General features: G+C 39.6%; 1 pseudogene; it reads right to left on the bottom strand.

The window, feature by feature from the left end:
* Positions 1-326: 326 nt before the first annotated feature.
* On the bottom strand, positions 327-3,441 carry LOC147458998 (uncharacterized; annotated as a pseudogene).
* Between the last annotated feature and the right edge of the window lie 1,223 nt (positions 3,442-4,664).

Raw genomic sequence — 4,664 nt, 5'->3', positions numbered from 1 at the left:
CGCACGAACATGATCCTCTGTGATCCTATCCCACATAGGACTGACATCGTAGCCACTAATCAAACCTCCATAAGGAAGGTCTAGAAAAATTAAATCTGCAGCCCAAGCAACTGACTTGCCACTCCGCCTATAAACAAGATCACGTGGGCGGGATTTGAGCATATGCTCATGAATCATAGCCCAAGATGGAGATCGAACTCCCAATGAAAAATCTCCAGATATGGCAATGTAATCCCAGGGACAGCAATACATCGATCGAAATCATGACTAGTTTGACCATGCATTGAGATATCATTTGCATAATCAAATGAAAGAACACGACATAATCACGAAGACCCACTAATATCTGAGAAAATAACAATCCAAAATTAAAACAAGAAATTTAGTAATTGATTACAAAGTATAATGTGGATACAAAGTACAAATAGCACTACCATGTGAGGATGGCATAATCTCCTCCATCATACCATCTTGAGTAGTATCTACTACAACTTCCTTTCCTTTTCGAGAAACACCTTTTTAATAGAATTATGTTCAGATTTTTGAGAGATACTCATAGTGGCATGTTTGCATATGTGTGCATGTGTGTGTGTGTGTGTGTGTGTGTGTGTGTGTGTGTGTGTGTGTGTGTGTGTGTGTGTGTGTGTGTGTGTGTGTGTGTGTGTGAGAGAGAGAGAGAGAGAGAGAGAGAGAGAGAGAGAGCACATATGTGGTGTGTGTGCGTGTGGAATATATGTGTATGTGAGAGTATGAGAGAGAAAGATATATATATATATATATATATATATATATATATATATATATATATATATATATATATATATATATATATATATATATATATATATATATATATATATATATATATATATAGAGAGAGAGAGAGAGAGAGAGAGAGAGAGATAATCTAAAATTAGTCTAAAGTGGTTTCACTTTTAAGAGAATTGTGCTTTTAATACATTCTTTTCTAAGAAATGCCTTTAAAATCTAAAACATTGACTGGACAGGCAAAAAATTTCAAGATCATACATTTCATAACAAAACTTAGAATAAGGTTTTGTGTTTCTACCTGAAGATGAATCTCTAGGTCGTGTAGCTGGTCCAAGCGGAACTCCTGCACCTACAGCTCCCAATACAGGTGGCACAGTACTAACTCCGATGGCATCAAAAGCTGCATCTCTACGCATGGCATCTCTGAGGTCTTTCTCACGAGCTAGCATATGGTCTTTCTCCATGTCTATCCACCATGGACAAGATTCAATCTCCCATGATGTAAGCTTATGCAATTTCTTTGAATACATGCATGAACCAGCTAAGTCCAACTGTGTCCACTTTCTAGCAAGTAGTGGAATCGAAGAAAGACTCTTTCGAGACAACAAAAAGGCCAAGAATCTTGAAAACCAACATAATGCAATAAAAAACATTGCATATATTTCAATAAAATTCATTACCTTGCAACACGATAAAAAAAGTACCTGTATGCCAATCTTTGTGCAGCCATACGCAAAGTGTCTATTTTTTTGAGGGCTTGTTTGTCAGCATCTTTTGTTCTCATTTCCAAGGACACCTCCAAAGGAAATAGATGTGCCCTAGCTTCGAGTTTTCTCTCCTCAAAGTAGAACAGTAGGGTACAGTCAGGTGATAATACTACATCTCCACATGTACCCAACATATCTGTCACCAACTGTGATGCTCTATCATAGACCCTAGCCAAGAAGCCCTCTTTGTAATAAGAGAAGACTTACGTTCTATAGACATGGTCTCCTTTCTTGATGCCATACGCAGCTCGAGTGAGATTGTCTACCTCTAGAAGAGATAGCCACAACAACTTGTTTTGTATTGGAGCATCCACAACTGCAATTAAGTTGATCTTCTCCAATGTTGCCCAACTTCCAGGGCCCCATTTCAATGATAACACTTTGGCAAGCCAATCCGTCCCCAATTGTGGGTCCACAATGTTAAGAAGCTTATAAAATCAAACAACAGTGACCATAAAAATATGCCATTTAAATCATATCATGCACAACATCAAAATTGCAAACATACAAGAATACCTTTCCAATCTTATCACTATACTTTGTAGTAAGATTGTGATATTTTTTCTCCTGCTCTGTCTTTAAATCCTCCTCAGACAAACTCTCGCGAGAGAGTTGATCCACCCTTGCATTATATTCCTTGGTCATTTGCACCTATCGTACAACACAAAGTAAATATAGTCATTGCTGAATGAAATGACTAACTAACACAGAAGAAAGAGTTTTACTTACATCGTACACAAGCCGTGCAAGATATTTGCGTGTGAGTGGATACCATGGTTCCTCCCCCTTGGAATAGTATTTTTTGACATCTGCAATCAATTTTTGATCTTTCTCCGGAAGAGCTTTTAAGTAAACATTACGATCGGCAGCACAAATATGAGTCAAATTCATAATCTCATCTCGAAGATGTGTAGTAACAAGAGAGTGGGAATTCATGCTAATAACACCAAAGAAAAAAAGAATAACTTATAATGCATTTAAAGCTTAGAGATTAGATTTCCAAGTAATCTCCAAATTATCAAAGAGCTCTCACAAGTTCATTCTCTGAAGACTACTGAGCAAGGCAATCTCAGGCACTTTGGTTGGATCTATAATCGTACAAAGAACTCTGGAGTGCTTATCCTTTGAAGTAGAGAATTTTTCTTTAATGGCTTGAGTCCAAGCCACTGTTCTATGGTTCCCCTCCCAAACAAAGAACATGTGGCCCACAAGATCTGATAGCTTTGGGTTGCTTTGTAACTCCATCTCAAACTCATCATTGACCTCTATCCAAAGTGGATCCCACTCATTTGTCACCTCATCTACATAATATTAAATGTTGGTTAACATAATAAAAATACAAGCAAAAATAGCTTGCAAAGTAAAACAAAAAATTTAATTTCACCTGTGATAATTTTTTTCTCTTTTTGACATGTCCACAAGGAAACAATGAAGGACCCCTTTTCTTGCATGTAGCCTTCTTTTGTAAACGCTGACTTCAATCCACTTAAATCGTCTCTCAAGCCTCGGACTCTGGCATATGGATAGAGAAGACAAAGTGGAATAGGCGGACACTCAAAGCAGCTGAAGAGTCTAGTGGAAGCCAAAATATCGGCACCTTTATGTGTAAATGCATTGGATTCATCTTTCGGTTCACTGGCTGCAGAAACCTCATCTCTTATCTCCCAAGGCACAATTTGCAAATTACTTTCTTTAGCTGCCAAAACGGGATCCACCTCATGTAAAGAACCTGGTCCTATCTCAGGAGATAAAACATCATCCTCAAGCAACTCATGGCCCTCCCCCAACTCCGTGCCTGACACAGAACTGATTTGGTCTATAGAATCATATGTTCCAATAGGCGTGGTATCAAGGACTCTCCTACGAGAACATCCTCTAGACCTTGGACTGCCAAAATATCAAAAGCAAACAAAGAAAGTTAAAGAAAAACCACTATCAAACACCTTTATTGACTTAATGATATCAAATATTGGCCAAGGTCTCTTTTGCACGCACGACAAAATTTCAAATAAAACTTGAAAGTCGTTAAGACCCCTCACATGAGAATTTTCAACCATAAATGCTAACTCAAGGGATCTTTTCAAACTGCGTAATCCGAGCAAAGTGTCTTTTCAAACTGCGTAGTTTGAGCTATTAAATTTTAAAACTTATAAATGGAGCAAGGGGCTACTTAAATTAAATAAAACATTGCAATAAAACATTTAAATTCACGGTAGCATCCGAAGCAATGGCCGATCTCAAGAAAACAAGACATCTTGAAAGTGGTCGACAGCTTGGCGGACTCAAAACTGTCTCGGTATACGCAAATGTCACAAGCTCAAAACTGAATTTCAATGAGGACGAAGGGATCTGCACCGGCGCAGATCCCTTGAGCAAATTTAATGAGTGCACCCATGGGGAAGTTTATTGAAACTGTTTTGATCAAAGCCCAAGCTTGTGAGAATTGTCTCCTTGAAGTAATAAAAGAACATGGAGAAGTTGAATGGCCGAAGGGATCTGCGTCGGCGCAAATCCCTTGAGCTAGCACAGAAGCTGAAATTTCTCACAAGCCGAAGGATCCCTTGAGCAACGTGCCGAAATCCCTTAAGCAACGTTTGCTTTGCAATCCCTTGAGCAATGGCGCAGATCACTTGAGAACAGAAGTTGAAAGTTCAAAAAAGGACTTGCCGAAATCTCTAAAGCAAGAGACCCAAGGGATCTGCGCCGGCGCAGATCCCTTGAGCATGCCATCAACAGGGAGCAAAATCACTAAAATGGGCAACAGGCCTGCAATCGGAAAGCCTTGCGCTTTGCACTCTGCCAAAATGAGGTGCTGATATCCATGAAATTCCTGACTAGCTCTGTCTTGAATTCGTTACTCCCAGAGCATGCAAGAGTGAACACAACAACCAGGTCTGCAGATCCCTTACCACAGAAAATACAACCGACACACATCCAGAATTCAAGACATAACAACGTTCAGCAGGAGCTCTGAAGAAAGAGACTGAAGGGATCTGCGCCGGCGCAGATCCCTTGAGCATGTCATCAACAGGTGCAGAAAACTCTGAAGCAAGCGTGCCAAGCTCGGTACAGAGAGGAAGGCAACCGCAACATGGGAAGGAGCTGAGCATACCTTTCATGATTTCG

Source organism: Adiantum capillus-veneris, chromosome 4 (assembly GCF_014529385.1).
Source record: "Adiantum capillus-veneris isolate H3 chromosome 4, ASM1452938v2, whole genome shotgun sequence".
Lineage (NCBI taxonomy): Eukaryota > Viridiplantae > Streptophyta > Polypodiopsida > Polypodiales > Pteridaceae > Adiantum > Adiantum capillus-veneris.
Note: the sequence above shows the minus strand (reverse complement) of the source record. Positions and strands in the feature narration are given on the sequence as shown.